The sequence below is a fragment of the Neolamprologus multifasciatus genome, chromosome 19, assembly GCF_963576455.1.
Source record: "Neolamprologus multifasciatus chromosome 19, fNeoMul1.2, whole genome shotgun sequence".
NCBI classification, from domain to species: Eukaryota; Metazoa; Chordata; class Actinopteri; order Cichliformes; family Cichlidae; genus Neolamprologus; species Neolamprologus multifasciatus.
The window spans coordinates 27,362,590-27,387,399 of record NC_140457.1 but is presented as its reverse complement, the minus strand read 5'-3'; the positions used below and the strand labels follow the sequence as shown (position 1 = coordinate 27,387,399).

Genomic DNA, 24,810 nt, shown 5'->3' with positions numbered 1-24,810 from the left:
GAGAGCTTCTTGTGCCCGTCATTGAAGTGCTGTTGCTGGTTACCAACCACCAGTTTGTTGGACCCGGACCAATCAACACTGACAGTTTACAGGTGCTGACGCTGGACCTGCCAGAGTAGCGCTCTGCTGTGGTTGGGTAGTTGGGTCAGAGGTGGGAGTGTTTCTGATGTGATGTTGCTTCAGATAAACTATCAACCCAGGTTCCTGAAACATTTCTCCCTTAACCTCCTAGGACCTGCGTCCACATGTGTGGACATCACATTTTGTGTTATTTACACCAAAATACTAAATTTTGCTCTACAAGGGCCTGATATCCACTTACGAGGACATTATACTGCTACTGTTCTATCGAAATTTAAAACGAATATCCTCATATGTGGCTCTCATTTCTCTTAGAAACAAAAATCAGGTAAAAAAAAATATCTGGTAATAATTTGTTTTTACATTCATCAGCCCCCAACATGCCCAAATATTAAAGAGAAATTAAAAATGAATGCTGTGGAAGATTTCGGGTCTTAGGAGGTTAATAACCATAAACATAATGTCATGATCCTGGGTCCTTTTGACCCAGCGTTTTGTGTTTTCTATTAGTGATTTTGGTTCTGTTGTTCCTCCTGTTTAGTGTATTCTGTTCTGCCATCTATTCCTGTTTAAGTCCGCGTTCCTAGTCTGTGTCGTTGCGTGTGTGTGTTTCCTGTTTTATTGTGAAGGTCTGCGTCTTATGTGAGTGTTTTCAGTTTGCCTCCCTAGTCTCGTCACGTTAATCACTCCCAGCTGTGTCCCCCACCTGTGTGTAATCTCCCTGTGTTCTCTGAGTGTTTTTAAGTCGTGTCTTCTGTCTTAGTCGTTGCTGGTTCGTCTGTGTGGTTTCCCCTCGGTCTCCCTGCGTTTCTCCATCCATCTCTCTGTGTGTATTTCCCCGGACCTCCCTGCATCTTTGTTCTGGTTTGTTTTGTTAGTTTGCCCAGTTTAGGTTTTCTGTTACAGCTTCACCCGCGCCATTTCTGTTGTATTTTCTTTTGTAAATAAATACTCACCTGCACCAGAGCTGCCGCTTCCGGGTCCTAAATGGTTACCACACGGCTTGCCCCGGCAGACCGTGACACATAAATCAGGAGACATAGTTTTAATAATTATAGACCACTATCATTGCTATCTAAAGTGCTTGAAAAACTCTTTGCACAAAGATTTGATGGTTTCATTGAAAAACATCAACTGTTAAGCGACAGTCAGTACGGATTTCGACAGAACAGATCAACAGCAATAGCATTAATGAATACTATTGAAGACATTTCATCAGCAACACATCATAATAAATATACTATAGGGGTATTCAATGATTTAAAAAAAAAAAAGCTTTTGACACTCGATCTTGATTTCTAAGTTAAGTACTTGTGGTGTGAGAGGAATAGTGTTGAACTGGTTAAGCAGCTATTTAGATAATAGGTTTCAGTATGTGCAGTGTTTAGGCAACTCATCTGATAGAATGAAAATAGAATGTGGGGTCCCTCAAGGTTCTGTTTTAGGACCAAAACGTTTTAATTTATATATAAATGACATTTGTGATGTGTCAAAAATGTTACATTTTGTTTTGTTTGCAGATGATACAAATTTTTATTGTTCTGGAGTGTAAGGAAGAGGACTCCCTTACTACATTTATGTATATTATACTATCTGTATAGCACTTTAGAGCACACCTTTCACTTTATTAAAAGCACCTTATCAAGCACTTTATTTAGCATTGCACTTTAAGCATGGATTTGCACAGTAAAACATTTGCACACAAGAAGTTTAAATATTTATTGACTATTTATTGGGAATTTTAAAATCAGTTGGTAGCCTTATTTCAGATCCTGCACAGCTGCTCCTCATCAAGGAATGTGGTGGTTGTCTGTCAGGAGAAAAGAATGGTGATTGAAATTGTGATAAAGGTTTACCAGTAAGGAAAACTAATGTAAATGTGTGTGTGAAATCTAGGGATAAAAGTGGTGCAAATAAGTGTAAGATAATGATTACTCACCTTTCTTGCCTGTGTCCTCTTCAAGGTGTTTGGGCAAATGTTTCCCCGGGGGTCCGGACACCATTTAAAGGTTCCGGGGGAGACCATTGGTAAAGAGAGTGTGGTGAATCTTTTTGTGCTTGGGTTTCTGGGTTTTTATAATATTGGGTTTGGTGTAATATTAAAGTGTGAAATATTTATTAATATGTAAATGTGAAATGTATTTGTGTATTTATTTATTCTTATTGATATATTGTATACTGTGGTGGAAAGTTGGGATTTAATAACTTACCTGAGAGTGGAATAATGGTTAAGTCTGTGACAGCTGAACATATTTAAGGCTGCCAGTTGTCATTAGAGGTGGATTTTTTGTGCTGTGAAGAAGCTCGACAAATTGTTTGTAAGGAGAGCTGCATAGAAAATAAATACTTTGTTCCACTACACTTGCCTTGGTCCACCTCACTGTGTTTCCAGCCGCTAAGGGCCGCCCTGTTACACGGAGAAAACTTGAAAGAATTGGCTAAAATTATGGTTATTGAAATGAAAAAAATTAAATGATTTGATGTAAATGAGTTATCGCTGAATTTGGAAAAAAAGTTTATTATATTCGGAAAACGTGTAAAGGAGGAAGCGATGGTTTTATCTATAGAGGGAGTAATAATTGAAAGAGTGACAGAATTCAGTTTTCTGGGTGTATTAGTGGACAAGTTACCATGGAAACCTCATATTGAACATGTTAAAAAAAAGTTGGCTAAAAGCATTTATATCCTGGGTAATGTTAGATATATATATTAGATTACAAGACAATGAGAATATTATATTTTTCATTGTTTCTACCCTATCTGAGTTATTGTGTTGAAGTATGGGGGAATACATATGTGACTAATATCAAACCATTATATTTATTACAGAAGAGAGCGATTCGAATTATGCATAATGTTAAATATAGAGAACACACTAATAGTTTATAATAGTAAACTAATAAAACTAATAGTTAACAGTATAAAATCGAAATTATTAAAACTAGAAGACATAGTGAAATTACAGACATTAACTATTATGTTTAGGGCAAAAAATAAAACACTACCTCTTAATCTCCAAAAGTTGATTCTGTTCATCTGGACGTAGCGTTTTCTGGGAGACGGCAGAAGGAAGTTTTATTTTAAGCACCGGTTTGCTCGAACCACACAAAGGCAAATGTGTCCAACAGTCACAGGAATAAGAAACTGGAATTCTCTCAGTGATCATCTTAAGTGTTGTGCAAATGTTTCTCAATTTAAAATCTGCTATAAGAATAAAATGATAAACCAATATGAAGAAGTTGAAAATAATAGAATTTAGTTGTAGAAAAATGATCCTTTTAGTTTGATATTTAGTGGTATTGCTCATTGTTGAGTATATTGTTCTGTTTGGTTTGGGGTTTTTTTGTTATGTGCAGAATATTGTCAGAGGGTAATTTTGGTTGCCTACTAATATTATCACAGATGGGGGGCAGGTGTCAATAAGAATTTATTCTTCTTCCTGCTCCTTTTCATGCATGGAAATAGTGTTACTTTAATTGAAAGGAAGGTTGTGTATGGGAAATGAATTACTGCTGTACCATGTGTGAAACAAAAAATAAAAAAATAAATAAATTCAGTTTTCTAGCGCCTCGCAGAGCGAGTGGGTCTTACTCCAGTCATCTCAAAGTGTCTCGAGAAACTGGTCACAACTCACACATTCGATCCTCAGTTCACAGGAAGAACAGTTCAGGATGCCATAGCCCTCCATACAACCGTAGCTCACTTAGAACAACAGGACAGTTACATCAGCCTTGTCTTTACTGATTTTTGCTCGGCTTTTAACACCATAATCCCTGCCAGACTGGTAATCAAATTATATGACCTCACGTTCCCTTCCTCAGTGACTGCCCACAGAGATTCAAAGTAGGGCCCCACCTGCCCTCAGCACTCAGCCTCAACACTGGCTCCCCTCAGGGATGTGTGCTGAGTCCCCTGCTGTACACTCTATACACTCATGACTGCACCCCCACCCACCCGTCCAACACTAATGTGAAGTTTGCGGACGACACACCAGTGATCGGGCTCATCACTGGGGAAAATGAGTCTGCAAACAGGGACGAAGTTGAAAATATGTCATCATAGTGCAGCTGAAATTGTCACAGTCGGACGGGCCTCCCCGGGCGATATGGATTTTTGTGTGTATTCTCTCCCTGTTTCTCCTCTCTCCCAGCCGCGGGGTTTGTTAACGCGAGTTCGCGCTTCCGGGGAGGGCGTGGCTTGGATGGCCTTCCACCCGGAAGCTCCTCCGCACAGCTGTGGCCTCACCTGCACTTGATCGCTCTGCCATCTGTTTCTAATCAGCCTCCATCTTAGAGATGTGGTATTTTACGGTTTGTTCACACCGAATGCGATAGACGTGATCAAAACGCGCCAGACGCCCCTAACTTCACGCGTGCAAATTCGCACATCGACGCGTGTCCAACACGAATTCATCGCATGTCAAAATATGCAATTTTGATGCGCGTAAACCGGAAATGTGGAAGGAAGTTGTGCCAGACAGTATCTTTTCAGTCAGGTTTCAGAGTTCATCACAGCACAGAAACAGCTTTAGTGAAGGTTACAAATGATCTTCTTATGGCCTCTGACAGTGGACTCATCTCTGTGCTTGTCCTGCTAGACCTCAGTGCAGCATTCGATACTGTCGACCATAATATCCTATTAGAGCGATTAGAACATGCTGTAGGTATTACAGGTATTGCACTGCAGTGGTTTGTATCATATCTATCTAATAGACTCCAATTTGTGCATGTAAATGGAGAGTCCTCTTCACACACTGAGGTTAATTATGGAGTTCCACAGGGTTCAGTGCAAGGACCAATTCTGTTTACATTATACATGCTTCCCTTAGGCAGCATCATTAGAAGACATAGCATACATTTTCACTGCTATGCAGATGACACCCAGCTCTATCTGTCCATGAAGCCAGATAACACACACCAATTAGTTAAACTGCAGGAATGTCTTAAAGACATAAAGACTTGGATGGCCACTAACTTTCTGCTTCTTAACTCAGATAAAACTGAGGTCATTGTACTCGGCGCTGAAAAGCTTAGAAATATGGTATCTAACCAGATTCTTACTCTGGATGGCATTACCTTGGCCTCCAGTAACACTGTGAGGAACCTTGGAGTCATTTTTGACCAAGGACATGTCCTTCAACGCACATATTAAACAAATATGTAAGACTGCGTTCTTCCATTTGTGCAACATCTCTAAAGTTAGAAATATCCTGTCTCAGAGTGACGCTGAAAAACTAGTTCATGCATTTATTACTTCCAGGCTGGACTACTGTAATTCATTATTATCAGGAAGTCCTAAAAACTCACTGAAAAGCCTTCAGCTAATCCAAAATGCTGCAGCAAGAGTCCTGACAGGGACTAGAAAGAGAGAACAGATTTCTCCTGTTTTGGCTTCCTGTTAAATCCAGAATTCAAAATCCTGCTCCTCACATACAAGGTCTTAAATAATCAGGCCCCATCTTATCTTAATGACCTTGTAGTACCATATCACCCTATTAGAGCACTTCGCTCTCGCTCTGCAGGCCTACTTGTTGTTCCTAGAGTATTTAAAAGTAGAATGGGAGGCAGAGCCTTCAGTTTTCAGGCCCGTCTTCTGTGGAACCAGCTTCCAGTTTGGATTCAGGAGACAGACACTATCTCTACTTTCAAGATTAGGCTTCAAACTTTCCTTTTTGCTAAAGCATATAGTTAGGGCTGGACCAGGTGACCCTGAATCCTCCCTTAGTTATGCTGCAATAGATGTAGGCTGCCGGGGATTCCATGATGCATTGAGTTTTTCCTTTCCAGTCACCTTTCTCACTCACTATGTGTTAACAGACCTCTCTGCATTGACTCATATCTGTTATTAATCTCTGTCTCTCTTCCACAGCATGTCTTTATCCTGTCTTCCTTCTCTCACCCCAACCAATCACAGCAGATGGCCGCCCCTTCCTGAGCCTGGTTCTGCTGGAGGTTTCTTCCTGTTAAAAGGGAGTTTTTCCTTCCCACTGTCACCAAAGTGCTGCTCATAGGGGGTCATATGATTGTTGGGTTTTTCTCTGTATCTATGAAGCGCCTTGAGGCGACTTTTGTTGTGATTTGGCGCTGTATAAATAAAATTGAATTGAATTGAATCTTTGCTAGATGGCAGCTGTCGAGCTAGCGCATTAAGAGAGTCTCCCTACTCTATTTACTGTGCAGAGCAGAGCAGCGGCGTAAAGGACGTCCTCGCCGTACCTGGGTCCATCAGGTCCTCCAGAGGCGTGAGCAGTTTGGTGAGTTTCACCATTTGCTTCAGGAGCTGCGCCTGGATGACGGCTGCTTTCAGCGGTACCACCATCTGTCCCTCGCCCAGTTTGAGGACCTGCTGTCCCGCGTTGGTCCAAGCATCGTCCACCTAGACACCAACTACAGGCGCTTAATCCCACCTGCAGAGCGCCTGTCCATCTGCCTGAGGTTAGTAAAAGTGTTTAATACGGTAGTCCTTTGTTGATACCTGTGCTAATATATGCTAAACTATCGTTTATACACTGCTAACATGGATGTGGTATGCTATCAATAAATGCCGTCGGTGTTTACTGATAGCAAACTGTGGTACGGAGACGACTGTTTATAATATTGCTACTGATACTCAGAAGGTCTCATCAAGTCCCGATTTAATTCGATTTATGCTGTTATCAGTGTTTGAATGATAGCATGGCTGTGGTGTCATATCAGTGTATGCTCTCGGTGTTTGCTGATATCAAACTGGTACGAGGACCACTGTGGGTTAATCTTTGTAGGGATACTCACTCCTTTTTTTATTTAGACCTGGTTTAATTCTGGTATAGTTTAATATTTGTATATAATCCCAGCAGCTGCCAGACTCTATAACAGGGGTCACCAGCCTTTCTTTAAACCGAGAGCTAGATAAAACTGTGAATAGTTTAGTTCATCTTTAGTTATATGGTTCTATCCAGCATATTCTATCTTGATATGCTGTTTTATCACAGATTAATTTTTCAAAAATATTAACAATGATATAAGCAAGGAAAGGGCTGCATGTCAACAAACAACTCTTTATTTCTATTAATGTCTTACTTCATTCCTACCTGATTGACATGTCTAGGAATTATGAGTGATTGGCACACTGTAGGGGTAAAAGTTGCTACCAATCAAATTATGATATGTTAAAGTTAAAACAAAACACTGACTGTTTAATATTATATCTAATATATATTATGCAATTATCCTTATAATTACAAAATGTTTTATGTAAGATTTATGTTTTGTGATTTAAATCTGACATCACAAAAGTATTTTGGAATTTGATGTATTTTGTAACTGCAGTACACATAATACTGATTTTGAACAATTTTGTCCAGGTTCCTTGCCATTAGGGATGGGTATCGTTTAGGTTTTATCCGATACCAGTACCAAACCGGTACTTTTGAAATGGTGCCGGTGCTTAAACGGTGCTCAAACCGGTGCTTAAAGAATGAAGAACAAAAACTTTTGGGTTCTTGGGGGATGTTGCTGACTCCGGTTCTGACAACAGGCACCACACCCGCAGTAGATGTGCTCGGTGTGAGGTCTCACAGCAAGTTATCAAATACGGCGCATTTCTCGGCTTTTAAAAAGAAACGCTATGCATCACCAGGTGTTTCATCAGATTTGAGGTGTTACCTCCTTTGACAGTATCACAGTATCAGCTTAAAGCACTTGTTGCAGCTGCTGAGTTTGCATCTTTTGCTGTGAAGTACAGCCAGACTTTGACCGCTTCGCCTTGGGCATTTTTAATCTGTAGCTCTGCTCTAAAAGAACGTACGTACCTGGACCCGCCTACTATCCTCGGAAACGTAAAATGATTGGCTGGAATCCAAAGTATATGACATCTCAGGGGGAAAAAAAGCACCGAAATGTGCGCTGCTTTTCGATCTGGTTACTACCGTTTATGTCAGAACCGGTGCAATAATGGCACTGGATACCGGTACCCATCCCTAGTTGCCACCGGGGACTCCTTCAGGACCATCGCGTTCAGTTTCAGAGTTGGTATGTCCACGGTGTGCCAGATCACCCCCCAGGTAGCGACGGCCATCTGGGACTGTCTAGTGGATGACTTTATGGCTGTGCCTTCACCTGGAGACTGGCGGTCCATCACCGAGGGATTCCAGGAGCGCTGGAACTTCCCTCTCTGCTGTGGAGCTCTGAATGGGAAGCACGTCCAGACAAAGGCACCCCAAATATATCATACAGGAGACACACACATTGATATACACTAAATATTTATTCCATTTCTTTTTTTGTGGTGCCCAAATTTATGCACCTGCTTGATTTTGCTTAAACAATTATTGCACACTTTTTGTAAATCCAGTAAACTTCTTTTCACTTCTCAAGTATCACTGTGTGTGTCTCCTGTATGATATTTAACTGACATTTTTTATTGTAACAACCAATGATTTATACAGGAAAATAATGGCTATTAACAAGGTTGCCCAAACTTTTGCATCCCACTGTATTAGTATATTTAGTCATTAGTATAATACGAAATAAATTCTACATGTGTCAGTCGTGTGCCAACATTTGCTGTGTAGTAGAACTGAGACATTAGTCATTATAAAAATTTATTTAAAATAATATTAAAATTCTCAAACAGAAAAACATTAAACATAAATAGATAAAATATAAGTATTTACAGAGAGACAGGAATAAAAAGGACCCAGCTGCTCTCCAGAGCAGGAACAAGGCTGAGGAGGAAATGCTCCATTGGAGACGGGCGTGGCCTCTTCAGGGACACCAGGATGGCCAGCTCCACCGCCGATGGACCGTCCTGGGACCCGTCCCTCATCTGCCTCAGAGCTGTCCTCCTCTGTGGGCCCGTAAAACAGCACAAAACACAAAGAAATGAGAAGGCTGCTACTAGATTTTAATTTCAACATAAAAAAAAACAAAAACAGGATCTAATCAGATTGGTTGTAGATATTTAGTAAAGGTGATCAAGGGAATCCCACTGAGTAAAAAGCTGTCCACATACCCACATACCTGTGGGTGCAGCAGCAGGAGCTCAGGGAGCCAGGAGAAGCAACAGGGGATGCTCTGCTGCAGAATCAGTTGGTTCTATCAATACAGTATTAAATGTTAACAGGTTGAATATAATAATCATAGAGATAGTATATACAGTGGTCCCTCATTTATTGCAGCAGGGGTTCTCAGAATAACTAGCCCCTCGCCACACTCTTTATACACTTTTTTCTCCACACACATGAACATTACTCACAGTACTCACAATTGATTCTCAAAGTGCAAACCTTTGTAGATTGCAAAACGTAAAAGTATTATTATGCCGCGTATTATTATATGTGTATTTCCGAATAAAGGTCATAGTTATGGGTGTTTTTGTGCTGTTTTTTCTATTGGACGTGATGGTTATCAAAACGAAATATGATAAATTCGGCAAGAGCAGGAGACACGACACGGAGGAGATTTGTCAATCAGGCTGCAGAATGCAATGCTGTACGGTGCAATAAAAAATCTGCGAAAAAGCGAAGCAGTGACGGATGAACAGCAGGACCACTGTGTGCTGTTTATTAATAAACAAAATATATTCGTATATGACAACATGCATAAAAGCAGAACGGTATTTGTACGTCAGTGGGAAAATAGCGGTGGCTTGCTAGCTTTAGCGCGGCTTCCCCAGGGTCAGTGAAAACTTTCAAAAGAGAAATGAATGAACTTACCAGGTTGCACGATCTCTTTAAATACAGTGGGGCAAAAAAGTATTTAGTCAGCCACCGATTGTGCAAGTTCCCCCACTTAAAATGATGACAGAGGTCAGTAATTTGCACCAGAGGTACACTTCAACTGTGAGAGACAGAATGTGAAAAAAAAATCCATGAATTCACATGGTAGGATTTGTAAAGAATTTATTCGTAAATCAGGGTGGAAAATAAGTATTTGGTCACCTCAAACAAGGAAAATCCCTGGCTCTCACAGACCTGTAACGTCTTCTGTAAGAAGCTTTTCTGTCCCCCACTCGTTACCTGTATGAATGGCACCTGTTTGACCTCATCATCTGTATAAAAGACACCTGTCCACAGCCTCAACCAGTCAGACTCCAAACTCCGCCATGGCCAAGACCAAAGAGCTTTCGAAGGACACCAGGAAAAGAATTGTAGACCTGCACCAGACTGGGAAGAGTGAATCTACAATAGGCAAGCAGCTTGGTGTGAAAAAATCAACTGTGGGAGCAATCATCAGAAAATGGAAGACATACAAGACCACTGATAATCTCCCTCGATCTGGGGCTCCACGCAAGATCTCATCCCGTGGGGTCAAAATGATCATGAGAACGGTGAGCAAAGATCCCAGAACCACACGGGGGGACCTGGTGAATGACCTGCAGAGAGCTGGGACCAAAGTAACAAAGGTCACCATCAGTAACACACTACAACGGCAGGGAATCAAATCCCGCAGTGCCAGACGTGTTCCGCTGCTGAAGCCAGTGCATGTCCAGGCCCGTCTGAAGTTTGCCAGAGAGCACATGGATGATACAGCAGAGGATTGGGAGAATGTCATGTGGTCAGATGAAACCAAAGTAGAACTTTTTGGTATAAACTCAACTCGTCGTGTTTGGAGGAAGAAGAATACTGAGTTGCATCCCAAGAACACCATACCGACTGTGAAGCATGGGGGTGGAAACATCATGCTATGGGGCTGTTTTTCTGCCAAGGGCACAGGACGACTGATCCGTGTTAAGGACAGAATGAATGGGGCCAAGTATCGTGAGATTTTGAGCCAAAACCTCCTTCCATCAGTGAGAACTTTGAAGATGAAACGAGGCTGGGTCTTCCAACATGACAATGATCCAAAACACACCGCCCGGGCAACAAAGGAGTGGCTCCGTAAGAAGCATTTGAAAGTCCTGGAGTGGCCTAGCCAGTCTCCAGACCTCAACCCCATAGACCACACTCGACTGTGACTCCTGACTGTGTTTATGGGCCAAATGTTTTGTTCTTTACATTGTCTTTCTTCTATATAATTGTTAAACATTTAATAAATATGTCTACAAAAAAGATTTTAAAAATCAGACATTTCACACAGACACCCAAATGATTTCTGACCTGATGAAGGGGGCTGAAGGTGCCCTGCTCTTGACCAGCTTCTGCTGCTCTCTCCCTGCTCACTGTCAGCACCTGGCAGGCTCAGGTCCTGCCTGAGACCAGTGTTGGGGAGTAACAGAATACATGTACCGCCGTTACGTATTTAAAATACAAAATATGAGTAACTGTATTCCGTTACAGTTACCGTTTAAAAAGGTGGTATTTAGAATACAGTTACTTTGTTAAAATAAATGGATTACATGGCGGTACTTCCCTGTTTCATATTGTGGCGGGTCAGGACTGTTTGGGTTTTGTTTGACAGCTACGTTCTGTTGTTCCAGGTGGCAGCGTTACGGTTGCCATGGTTACAGGGTGACGCTCTCTCTCTGCGTGTTTCCTGGGTGAGAGAGGCCTTTTTGTTGTTGTTGTGCTAAGCTAATAGGCAGAATGCTACAGGTATAGCGCTAAAGAATGTAGCATCATAGGCAGTGTAGTCCGTGCTGCAGGGAGAATGGACTGCCATATCCGTTATGTGTCTGTGAGCGAGGGAGGGAGAAAAAGGAAAAGTACGAGCTGTCATCGAGCAGAAACGGGAGCTGGAAACATGTAAATATAATAATAACCACTGCAGCCAAGAAGAGAGCCTGACGAGCCCAGCTGTAAGTAAGCTATTAAGACTCAACTGTACACCGTGTTCGTGTTTTCCTCTGAAACAATAAGTTCTGTTGGAGCAGCCTTTCAACGCCTCTCTCTGTCTCTGCTAGCAAAGTTGACCCAGACAACAAAGTAAAGCTAGTTTTCAGCTACGAGCCCAACACAGAACCCACCGTATTAGCCAGAGGTCCCTTTACTACGGTTCGGAGCCGCGGACCTTCAGTAACAGTAATAAATCACAGCAATAGTACATTCATGTAGTTGTAAACAGCATGATAATATATTAAGTAATCCAAAGTATTCAGAATACGTTACTCTCATTGAGTAACGTAACGGAATACGTTACAGAATACATTTTGGGGCATGCATTCTGTAATCTGTAATGGAATACGTTTGAAAAGTAACCTTCCCAACACTGCCTGAGACTTTTCATGTCATCTATCAGTGCCAAAGAATATGGGAAATAGCAACACACAAAATGCACATTACAAAACAAGTACATGAATCAGCATTACATTCATTAGTGAAGTGCTAACGTTCTTTCCTAAACTTTGGGCCTTAATTAACATTACTGTTAACTAATGTTTGCTTTGCTTCTTAACCACTGAAGCACCGAGGGGCTTTCTGAGGTTCCTGCTCGTAAATGCCCAAAATGAGTCGAGTATTTCTCTGCAACTACAAACTCTGTTTTCATCAGAGGTGTAAATATTACAGCACTGTGTCAGAGTCACTGAGGCTGTAACACAGAAAAAGGAAGTAGATTGATTTATTTTTAGATTTTATTGCCTGGAACCACTTTAAAAATACGCTTTGGGTCACAATTAACTCCAGAAAACCAGGAATCCACATATGAACATTATCTGTTCAAAGATTTATGCTTCTGAAGGTAAACAGTGAAAACTTACAGCACTAAATGCACAGATAGCCAGGCGTTTCACATTTTGGTACCATCTGCCAGTTTTAATTTCTTAGGTATTGAAGAGCAGAAATGATTTAATTTCATTTACATGCTTAAAAATGTTTGCTTTTGAATATTATTTGAAGAATTAGCCACACACTCAGCCACTTTGGGCCTGTTTCCCTTTGCATAACCGAGTGTTGGAAACGTGCCTTTTCTCTTTAAACTCTGAGGGGCTGTAACTTTGGCTTCTATTGCCAGATTTGCATGATTGACCCTCTTTTTAAAATAATTTTAGCCAAGAGAATCAAGTTAACATCACTGTTTTTACGTCAGGTCCACCAATCAGAAGTTGCAGAGCAAAAAATACACGTAACCATAAATTTACAACACTCACCCTGATCCTATCAAATGTCTGTATCCAGGCAAAATTTGTGATTTTTGACGGGAAACGGCTCTGAGGCATTGTGGGAGCTCGAGTGAGGAAGGGAAAGTTCTGGAGTCCCAACTGGATGTTCAAACGTTGGAAGGAGCGAATTTTACGTTATATTTTATTGAACGCTGTGCATATTTGTGGTCTGCTTTTTCAGCTGGTTTGATGAATTTTGGTCAGAGCGTGATGAAACTCGCAGTTTTGGAATCTGTGAGATCTCAGCTTTTAAACAATGTTTTGCTAGCTGCAGTTTTGCACTTACGAGGCTGTGTTGTGTTTGTTGTGAAATGACGTAACGGCTCCTAACTGTTTGTTGTTTTTGCTGTATTTGGTGGTTGCAGAAATGGTTTAAAGGAGCTTTTAGCTGAGATTCAGTTTTTTTTTTTTTAGGTACGACACACGCCGGGACTTATATTACAAAGCTCGTGTTACAGAAGATTAAACGGGATCTCTGCACCGATACCGGGAGCACTGGGGCTCATTTAATGTTTGTCAGACTTAAGCTACATGGCAGCTGTGGGTAAATACAGATTTATGACATACCAACAAACTTCTCAAAATGTAGACTCTAACCAGTTGTCGGTTGAAAAGCTTTCATTGCAGGATGTTCAAATCTTCTTCTTCTGTAAGATTTCACACTGGAAATTCCTATTTTTCTCATTAGCACCACTAGTGTTGGGACTTGGATTTGAATCTGATGAGCACTCCCGCAAAGGACAGATGAGTGACAGGACAGGGGCACTTCAGGGGGCCAATCATATTTCAGCTGGGACCAGTGCCCCTGTGGCGCCACCCCTGGAACCACTCCTGGCACCATCATACCCGCCACAATGGTCATTTAACTCATCTCATCAGCACACAGATGCAGTCGTTTCTAACTGTGGTTAAGGCGGGAGAAGGCGCTGCACTATTCTCCTAAATTAGACCATTCAGACAGGATCACGTCACACAAGCTGATAAGGAGAAGCCAAAACTGGAAGCCACGACTTTGTTGAGGGTGTTTTTTGCAAAGGTCTTTCTACAAATTCAAGTTTTCAAACTGCTTCAACATCTCACTCTGTGTATTCGTGTGTCTCTGAGCTTCGGTGCAGGATTATCGTTAAAATGGTGGGAAAATGAGCATGATTGAAGTGACCACGGCACAATGGATCAAGTTACAAAAATTAAACGATACTGACCAACGCATCACAAGGATTGTGTCGCACGACACAGGATGTGATGTCACAAGTGGTGCGAGACTTGCTGGCCTGCTCCTGTGAGGGTTGTTTTCCGGGGATGGCTTGTTCCTCTTAGTTGCGCGGTCGGGGTTCCCCCAGGTGTCGGGTGGTTCTTGGGGTCCAGGGTCCCATCTTTGGCTTTCTCTGAAGTGGCCGGCCTCTGCAGTGGTTGGCTGGCTGCTGCTTCTGGACCGCTGGTACTCCTTCCCCTGGCTGTGGGAGCTCCATCTGTGGCAGCAGGTGGAGACCCATTGTGTACATCTGCTTCACCCTCGACTTTTCCCCCACCACCCTTCTTTTCTGTCCCTTTTCTTTCTTCTATTCCTCTGCTTTCTTCTATCTTTCACTGATCTGGCCTTCACCCTGTCCACGCTATAACATCCACACAGGGGGCTAACGGCATTCTGGCCAGACAGGAGCTCTTAGTGGTAAATCCTGTGGTTTATGCATTTATATGACACGTTTAGACCAGAAACACTGGATCTTTCTTAGGCGCAAATAATGATTTTAACTGAACGTCAAAGCTCTTCAGAGGTGACAACAACAAACAGATCCCATCCTGATCTGTTCCACTGCTCAGGTGGACTCCAGTCCAGACCTGGTCTACAGATCTGGTCCAGAGTCCTGTTGCTATCGGGGCTGTGTGACAGTATATGCTGCTCTTCTTCACTGCAGTCATCACATGGTTCTGTAATCAGCACAAACACAACCTGAACATCATCCACTGGATTTAGAAGATTAACAGCAGTCGTTTTTATTATGAACTATGTGATTTTGTATCTGTTGTCACTGTTTTCAACTCAAAACGTGATTGTTTATTTTCTAGTTTTGACCCTTTCACGCATAAATTATGACAACCTCAATCAGGATTTTTTTCTTAAGTGTTTTTATTCATCTTTAGGCATGAAAAAAAGATTAAGGAACTTCATTTTTTTAAACTTGTACTTTTCAAAGAGTTTTTTTACACGTCCAGTTAGGTGGACAACAGGTTTTGACAGGGTATGGAGGGTCACATCAGTGTCCAGTGTAGTGGTTTATGTGCAAGTATACCATCAACACTGACACAAATACAAGCAAACAGCTGTAACCGTAGTGACCACTGTGTGTGAATGGGTTAAGTGATCAGGTTTAACAGATCAGTGATAAATCTGTGCTGTTGGATCAATAATGAAACAGACTGCTGTTAGAAATAACTCTGATTCTGGTGTTTATATTCTGATAAAATAGATGATAAATAGTTTCAGTGCGTAACTCACAGAAAGAAGCAGAACAGTTCACATCAGGCTGAAACCTCTGCAGTGTCTTCTTGGCTTCGTCTCTAAAGTTTAAAGTTCTGTAATATTTTATAAGAAACTCCTTTAAATTGTCCTTCATGCAGCCAAGTTTGTTTCCAGTTAATTCCTCCATATAAAGAAGAAGAAATGACTTGTGTTTATAAAGGATCTTCCTGTTATTCCACGTTTGTTGGAGAGAAGTTATGCTTATAAGTTTCCATGTGTAACAGTCGCAATAGTGTGGTGTCTCTTTAAGACAAGTTAATGTTTAGTGATGTCACAAGTATGCGCCCCTGCCCTCTGTTGTATGAACACTGCTCGCTTCATGTATGATAAGACAGCAGCCGTTCAGCTGGGCCTTGTTGGTGAGGAGTGTTTATTAAAGGACGAGCACTGTGGGATTCCCAGTACCAGTGTGGTCGAGAGTTTTTGACTGTCCTCTGACTGACACAAAAAATAAAGAACATTTCGTTAATCATTCAGATAAATTAAATGCATTATACAGTAAAGTCATTTAACATAGACAAAAGTATTTAGTTTTAGCTAAACTATCACTTAACCCAGTTTAAGTTAGTTTTACATTCATTGGTTTTTAATCACAGACCTGGGTAATGTCAAACAAATGAAGATGAAATAAACTGTGGTTCTTAAATACACAAAATGTGTCTACCTTGCCTTTTATACTTTTTATAAACAATTACATTTTTGCAAATATTTTAATAGAGACTTTAACCAAGGATTTGGGGTAGCTATTTTTAGTATTAATTAACATAAATGTGGGAAACACTGTCTACATAAGCAATTTATTCAAACTTAAACATTTGTTTTAATATCAATATAATTTTTTAAGCTTAAATGCAGTAACTATTTCCCAAAGCATAAATACATTTCCACAATTGAGCTTCCATAGTTCCCAAGCATATAAGCAGCAAATATGAGTCCAAGAGCTTACCGATAGCCCGTCTAGCTCAAAGTCTTCCTCACAGTGGAAAATGGATTGTGCTTTGTTTGCTGTCCTCTCAGTATGTCGCACCCAGGTCAAATGACTGCTGCATGCATTTTAAGGTCTACTAGGCACGCCAGCCCTTGATTGCTCTAATTCAGCTCACCTGGCGGAGCAGCGCGCACCAGGCCGCGCTTAGTTGTAGATTGCACAAGGTCTAATCAGCGGCCATGCGCAAGCAGCAGCACAGAGCAGGTAGTGGGCAAGAGGAGGAAGAGAAGAGTAACAGCCACACCTACTAGGTCAGCGCGACACCTCCCACTCAATCTTTGCTCAGCACTGCCTGGAAAGATCGCACTCAGGTGGGCTGGTCCCTGGCTTGATCTTCCACCTGTAAAAGGACCACAAGACGCCGGATGTCCCGATGTAAAATGGTGCCCAGCTCAGGACTTCTGGTAGCAGATTTTGGACTCTTGACTGCAATGCTGGAACTTGGAGAGACCCTCACATGCACATCTCGAACGATCCCTCTGGAATCAGGATTCACACTGATGACTTTTGAGAGTCTGAACTGCCCTCTAAGGGCATTTTGGTTGCAGAGCCAAACTATGTCTCCAACAGCAATGTTTCTCTTCGCAGTATGCCACTTACTGCGGATGAACAGGTTTGGTCCAGCGAGTTGGCTCCAGGACCTCCAGAAGTTGTCGACCATGGTTTGTACTTCTTTCAGCGTTTTGAAAGGATAATTTGTGAAGTCGATAGTTTTGAAGTCCAAAACCAAGCAACAGATTATTCGGCGTGATGTAGTCAATGCGATCTTCTCGGCTCTGAATTCTGGCATCAATGGGTCTCTCATTTGCAAGGTTGGCAGCTAGCTGGAGTGCTGTCAGAAACTCACTGAAGGTAACAGCCTCTGCATTGCCAAGAGTATGAAGGGCTCTCTTGGTAACTCTGACAGCAGCTTCGGCGGCCCCATTTCAGTGAGGTGAGTCAGCGGGAAGAATCTTCCATGCCCAGGTGGTCTCATTTTTGGCAGAGTATTCTTCAAGCGACTCCTTGTTTTGTTGTCTCAGGTAAGCATACATTTCTTCTAATACAGGTTTAGCGCCGACAAAGTTTGTGCCAGGATCTGACCAGATTTTTGGGGATGGCCTTGGACAGAAGTGAACCTCTGGTAGGCAAGCAGGAAGCTCTCTGTTGATAGTGTGCTCGCTAGTTTGACATAGATGGCTCGGCTTGCCATACAGCACAAGGTCTAATCAGCGGCCACGCGCAAGCAGCAGCACAGAGCAGGTAGTGGGCAAGAGGAGGAAGAGAAGAGTAACAGCCACACCTACTAGGTCAGCGCGACATTATCGATTCTTTTTAAAAAAGGAGAACACTAAGGTCGATTAGCTTAGAACTTTGTTTTATATCTTCTCTTTGAACAAGATAGAAATTTAGGAGTAACATGGCCTTACAAACCCAGCAGTGAGATCTGAAGAGATCCACAGCCTACGGCTCTTCAATGGGGTGTCACAGGGTCCCCAGGAAAAAAATTGTAAATGTAAAATAATAAAATAAATATTCTCCTGTAGCAATAACAAAGTATAACATAAATTATTCTGTAGCAATTACACAAGAATATCCAGTAATGTCCCTGCCTACAATTAAACACATTCACTTACTGAAAATCATCAAACGGCTGCAAACCTTTGACCACAAACTGAGTCTCTGCTCGGTGACATTCGTCTATCCTGCCTGAAAGGAGACGCTACGGTAGACTGCAGCGAGAACTGCAGCATCTGAGCCAGACTCTGTCTCATCATGGTCACCTAAACGCACAGTAATGGCAGGTTTGTAATAAGGCAGATCGCGCTAACATAATCTGCACTGTTAGTTGATTATTTACCTGCCGCATTAACGGGAGAGGACGTGCAAACGTTAACGCTGCTGCTGGGTTGAGATTCACGAGTCCGGAATTAAAAACACGACATTCATTTAAGGTCATCGTGTGTTTTGTGAGCAAATGCTTTTGCATATTCGTAGTGTTTCCTCCCTTAAATGAAATATCTACTTTGCAAGTATTGCAAGTTGCCCTGTTGTCATCCGTTCTCGTAAAGTATAACCAAACTTTTGAGCGTTTGAGCCGCTTAGGCGCCGTGTTTCCTGCCAGGTAAATGACGCTCCGCAACGTGGTGACGTCATTCAGGGCGACTGGAATCGATAAGGGAATCGTTTGCAAAAATGGCAAACAATTCCAACGAATTGAAACAGTGGGAACCGGTTCTCAACAAGAACGTAAATAGTTTTTAATTATCCTCAAAGCAGAAGGTCCTTTCACAAGATGCACTGCTGACAGGCAATACTACAGCTATTTTGCACAGCCGAAACAGTTAAAAAAAATCATCATTATATGACTCCAAGAAACTCACAAATTATAGGAGAGTGGTAGGAACTGTTTCATCACTCTTTGCAAGTCTTTCTGCCTTCTAGTCTGCCTCTTGAAACCCCAAAAAACTCTTGTGTATGTCACCATTATAGTAGTATCTAACTATAAAAGAAATTTGCTCTGATGTTCTGACATTTTTAGTCTCATCTACAATGACTGAAAATTGTGCACTGTCTTCAACTTCTTGCATGATCTCCTCAGCAACAATTTCAGCCAAACATGACAGAATTTTATTCTGGATGGTTTTGCTGGTGTACAAAGCATTTTTGGCTTGTTGTTCTCCTTTTAACCACAGGGTCATGATTGCCTAGCATGTTTTATTTGAGTATTCCAACCACGAGTGTGTTTTGTACCATTCTGGGCAGAAGCTGCTCCTGCTGTATCCTTGATATGTCTTAGGAACACTCAGATGTGACTGTGTTGGGTTGTCACTTCTGGCTTTGGATGCGTCTAAAATCACATACAAAAAACAAAACTACTGCATGAGCTTCAACAGTGTTTTGAAAAACCTATTTGCTCAAATAATCTAATATTCACAAATTAATGAATTACATTTGTATTGCAACACAATGCAATTTGTTTATTTAATATGATTAAACCATATTAACTTTAATTCAGTTTTTCATGTCAGTTATATAGTATTTTTATTCAAATTGAAATAGAAATGTTTCCATGGGGATCACTTTGAATAATCTCAGAGAACTCTGTCTCTTCTTTCCTCTGCTGTCTGACCCCATCACCTCCTCTGCTTTGGACCATATGTCTATTTCTTCTTCCTCTGCTGTTGCTTTCCTTGGTTCAGCCTCTTGTTTTGCATGGTCACCTTTTCCTGTTATGCCATCTTTAACTACATCTGCTTTGTCTTCCTGATCGCTCCTCTTTCTGTGGAAGAAACTAGTGATGTCACCGTTTCTCTTCATACTTCTCAGTAGTTTCTGAAATTATGCAAATACAGATTTAACATAAAGGCCCTTTTACAAAAATATTTCATGCATAACCCTCGTAACCCTCATTGGTGTAGGGTTTCCATCCATTGAATTCCACATTTTATTTATTTAATCTAGAAGACTTGATGATGAGCGTTGATGAGCGAACGGTACCTTCCTCCGCGCTGGTTTATCAGTCTTTGTATCAGATGTTTACTTTCTTTCACTTAGTCTTTCACTGACTTGTTCTGCAGCAGGTCACAGTGTGTAAACAGAACTACGATGTAAGTGAAGCATCTTCACCAAAGTTGTCTTGAATCCACTTCACAGCATCCCGTCCAGCATCCTGGCTGGATTATTGTAACGCACTGTATGGTGGAGTGTGTGGAGGTGTATTTATAAGTGTGAAGGAGCCCTGGGAGAAAAGACTGAAGCTTGTGCCAAAGAACAAACAGGAAAGAAAGATCAGCTTTAATAAAGACGAGCACAGAAGGAGCCCAAGCACGTGTTTCTTTTTCAGATTTCTCTAAAAGTGTGTGTTCATTTGTTCCATCTGTGTTCTTAACAATAAACAACAGCTGACAGACACACATGCACTCTGTGTCACTTCACAGGGGCTGATGAAAGTGGGGAGTAAAGGGAGAGCTGGACCTGCTCTACACATCCTGGACTCTGTTAACAGACTTTATTCTGCAGCATCAACAGATGACGTATAAAAATATATGAAAATATAGAAATGTTTAACATCGTGACTGTTCACATTAGTGAAGCTGTTACTTTGCTGCCAGGTGGAAAAAGAAGCCTAAAGCTGAGTCTTATTAAACATCTGCTGCACGAGAGAGTTTCATGGCCCTGCTTTATCCTGTGCTTGCTGACCACCTCGTCCTGAAACCTCTTCATCATCCTCACAGTTGTGTGAAGAAAGAGGGAAGCAGGTGGAGATGGAAACCATTTGTGCTCCTGTGTTCACTTGTGTGTGTGCGTCTATATGGTCATACTAATGTGTACCTACAGACAAATACTGTTAGGATGCCTGGGTTGTTGACCCAGGGTTTTTGAGTTTATTATTATTTATAATTTCTAGTCTTTGTTAGAGTTCTGTCTTTTGGTTTATGTCTCTGTGTAATCCTTAGTTGCTGTCTCCCCTGTCGCCTATATCCCCGTGTCCAGTCCCTGTGTCTGCCCTGGTCCCACGTCTCTGTTCCCTCTGTTGTGCCTGTCTGTAAGTCTGTGTCTGTAAGTTCAGTCTGTATTATGTTTCCTGTTTTACTTTGAAAGTCCGTGTCTCATGTATATGCGTCTGGTTTTGCTTCCTTTGTCTCGTTAGGCCTGATTTGCCCCAGCTGTGTTTCCCTCCTGTTACCCATTCCCTGATTGCTCCCCCTGTGTATTTAAGCCCTGTGTTTCTCTGTGTCGCGATCTACCCTCATTTATGCTGTGTGTTCCGTCTGCCTGCTCATGTAAGTTTATTTGGATTTTTTTGGATTTTTGTTACGTTTTGCCAGCAATAGAAGCTGAGTTAAAATACACCTTTGCCTCTGAGCGTCTGCACGTTGGGTCCTCCTTACCACCACTCCTGCCTGCACACAGCCCTAACCTGACAGATACAAACACAAACACCTGGCATTGCACAAGAGTCTCTACTGGAGCAACCTGCAGATGTCAGAGATGTGATTAGAGGGTAAAGTGGACTAGTGAGTGCATCTATGTTGTTGTTGTCTGCTGGGGGACAGCATCAGCTCCAGAGATGCATCAGGATCAGCAAACTAATCTGCAAGGCTGGAAGTGTCACTGAAGGAGTTTGAGTCAGTGAGGGACTCAAACTCTTTATTCTGTGAGCTGAACACAGCTGTCAGGCAAAACATCTGTGATGGGACATTTCTTTATTTCATGATCACTTTGTCACTTAGTTCTATGCATGTAGGACAGCATCACATGTGAGTCTTATGCTGCTTCACATCTTTGTTCTACACACACACAGTGGGGCATTGTAAGTTTATGGGAGACGTTACACAGATGTGAGACTCCTTCCCTTATCACGGGGGAGGAAGGAGGGAGGATTAGAGAGGTAAATCTCCAGGTGACAGCTACGTGAAAAACAAAGGAAGGCTTCTAAGACAGAGCCAACATATATAAAAGGGTTGGAAAGTGATCACATGTAAACAGTAAACATTACTAACCAGGTATTCTTTGAAGAGGATGTTTGGGTCTAGACAAAGACAAAGAGATGTCAGCAGCATCACAAACATCAATATCAGAGGAAGCAGGTAAAGAACACTATTTGAACTTTAAAATGCAAAACAAGAACGATCGACTAATGAAATGTATTGATTGCATTTAAGCTAACTTAACAATAATCCTCAGAAGAAGAGCAATGTTGACAATGCTATATAATAACTTTGTATAGCAATAATTACTGTATGACCTGGTCTATTGACATCATGTCTTACTCAAATGTAGTGAAAAACTTAGTAAAATGTATTTTTTCGACATAGTGTACGTTATTATACGTTAATAGAATAGAACAGATCTTTACTGTCACTCCTACAAGAACAATGAAACACAGTTTGGCATCTCTCCCTCAGCAGCAGGTTGACTTTTACCTTAAAATTCCTTCAGAATAAGAAAAAATGAAAGAAAAAGAGAAATAAATAGACTTAAAGTTTAAGAGGTGCGTACACAGGGAATGTATGTAATGACTAAGTATCTACACAGACATGTACAAGTTATATGCCAGACGAAGGAGCAGGTGATTAGTGCGATATAAGGTGCAATGTGATGGGTGGTGGTGCACAGTGAGTGTGCAGGGTGCGAGGGGTCCTTGAGGATGACATTGCCAGTATATAAATGTCTCTGAGGGAGGTTAGTGTCGGGCCCAGGACCGCTCTGCTGCCCTCACGACCAGCTGCAGTTTCCTCTTGTCCTCCACAGCAGCTGAACCACAGTGTGCAGCAGAAGGATCTCCATGGTAGAAGTGATTAGCTTTCTTGAACATACGTAGATCTCAAATTAAAAACCAATGATTGATGCAAAACTCATTTGTTGCTTTGGGTTTGCTAGTTTCAGTTTATTTAATATAAACTTAGTTTTGTCATTTCTTCTTCAAGTAATGATTCAAGACAAAGAGAAGGTAATGAGGCAAAGACGTGGTATTGGCCACTAGTGAAGTGTGTGACTGTCAGGCTGCCAAACAAACCTCTTCTCCAGCACGTCACACTTGTGCAGCTTCCTGGAAACTGTGACTGTAACAAGAGCAGAGAGCAGATGTGGAAAGGGCTCGTTCAAATGTATCTGCACCTTTATCTTTATCTGCAACAAGTCTGATCTTTTTGATCATTCACATGATCTGAAAGCAACTTCAAATTCAAATATAAATCTGGGGGAAGAAACACTGACCAGCTCCACATTCACAGGAGACTGAAGACATAAAATAAAAGAAATGAAATAGCCAGTTGAGCAGTGTGCTTATTTGAGGAATGTTTAATATTAGATTTTTCATAAACTCTGAGACATTTTAAGTACATTTGTAAATGCGCCCTCTAGTGGAAATTTTGTGTTGATGAAGATGAAACAAGGGTGGACATTTCAGCAAACAATGATCCCAAACACAGCCAGCTGGTTTCAGAGAGAGAAAATAAAGCTGATAGAACGGCCATTGACCTGAATCCTCACAGTTTATAGAAGAGGCCCTGCTGATGTGGAGAAACATCTGAGCACATGTGATGTGCAAGCTAAGAGCATTTGAGCATCTCATGGTGGTTACCTCGGAGACTGTCACTTTGTGTAGAGCCACGCCCACAGCGTGGGCGTCATACATGCGTACGACTAATTTGTCCACACAGGAGGCATCTTGATGCTGTCATCATACACAAAGGCTTTTGTACAAAGTATTAAACAAACTGCAGCAAGTGTGTTCAAGACTTTTCCCTGTCTTATTTCTCTTTATTACACATAATCTATGGAAACATGTGGTTTGATTACTTTGCATGTGTGGATTTGATGGGTTGTTGCCACATCTGGTGAGATTTCCATGTCAACACCTTCTTAAATATATTTCTTTAGAAAATTGGTGACATTGGTAAAATTTGTCCAATAGCCGCTCTATTTAAACGCCATAACCACACTGGGTAGCAACCTCACCACTACATGGCCACAGAGATTTCCACAGTATGCACCTGCGGGAACAGGAACATGACACAAAAATGTATTATTTAAATGGTCTGTTGGAAAATACATTCAAAGCATGGATGGAGAGATGTCCCCCTAATCACAAACTGGGAAGCTGCAAAATCTCTTAGTGGAGTACTGAAAACATTTGTGCACAAGCACTTTGTGCCAATGGACTTGGAAAGCTTGGCTGAGGTTGGAATTTGCCACACATGGAGTTGAAATGACAAAAGATGAGACTGAGAAAAAAATATGAGAAAACCGAAGCAAAAATCCTCAAAGCAGTGTGGACGATACACACGTCACTAACATGAATCATATATGACTTTAATTATCCATAAAATCATCAACTACAACTATTGAACAGCGTATATGTTAAAGAAAAAGCTTTAAAACCAAGTTAGCACAAACATCACTAATGTCACATAACTTTGTCTTGGGCAGTTAAAGGTAAGTCTGTCACGGTTTTAACTTCTTGTATTTTATATTGAGCTTCTGAGTCCTTGGTTGTGCTGTTTTGTGGGAAAACAGGAGGTTTATCACTCCTCCTGTTTTCTCACAGCGTTTACACTTCAACCTGCTTTTGGTGGCTTTCTTGCGGCAACTATGACACTTAGTAGTAGAACTGACACACAAAACAACAACTACACTAACTATATACTCTGCAACACACCCAGTGAGCTTGATTTGAAGTGGGTTTAATAAACACATTGCATTGTGGAGAGAGCAT

The 24,810-nt window shown here is 41.5% G+C and overlaps 1 long non-coding RNA gene and 1 pseudogene across 1 annotated transcript in view; one reads left to right on the top strand and one right to left on the bottom strand.

The window, feature by feature from the left end:
* Nucleotides 1–24,810, bottom strand: part of LOC146496748 (uncharacterized) — a 166,048-nt gene that overhangs the window by 76,229 nt on the left and 65,009 nt on the right. The gene's annotated exons all lie outside the window — the stretch shown is intronic.
* Nucleotides 6,204–9,384, top strand: LOC146496751 (uncharacterized; annotated as a pseudogene).